The sequence below is a fragment of the Panthera uncia genome, unplaced genomic scaffold, assembly GCF_023721935.1.
Source record: "Panthera uncia isolate 11264 unplaced genomic scaffold, Puncia_PCG_1.0 HiC_scaffold_227, whole genome shotgun sequence".
Classification (NCBI taxonomy): domain Eukaryota; kingdom Metazoa; phylum Chordata; class Mammalia; order Carnivora; family Felidae; genus Panthera; species Panthera uncia.
This window is the reverse complement of record NW_026058987.1, coordinates 26,798-27,352: the sequence shown is the minus strand read 5'-3', so window position 1 is coordinate 27,352 and position 555 is coordinate 26,798.

Below are 555 nucleotides of genomic sequence, written 5' to 3'. Positions count from 1 at the left end.
CTAAAAAAATTATTTTAAAAACCAACCACCTAGTTTTATAATTTCTAGTTGGGAGAATTTAATCTATATGTGTATATGAATAAAGCAATAAAGAGATTGACTAACTGCCAATTTGTCAGCAATTTATGAATAGGATAATTAAGAAAAACAGGTTTTATGGAATGTGGTGAGGACATATAAATCGTGGTAAAAATATACTTGTGCACAGGTTCTTCTATCCTTATAACTACTACTATTTGTTTTTCTATCATCCCCTGTGGGCCAGGGCATTGTGTTACACTCTACATGCATCATTTCATTTAATACCCATTGTGATGTGGATACTGTTTCATTTGATAAAGGGGAAAACTGAGACTTAAAGTAAAATGGCTTTGCTTTGGTCACATGGCTGCAAAGCCATAGATGCCAAGCCAGCGATTTGCCTCCAGAGCCCATGGTTTCAGCCACTACACCACATGGCTACACAAACCTGGCTCCTGAAAATGGTTATTTTCAGGGCAGGAACTAAAAACAAAGAGGTCCAACATGAAAACAAAGCACTAGATGTACACTTAG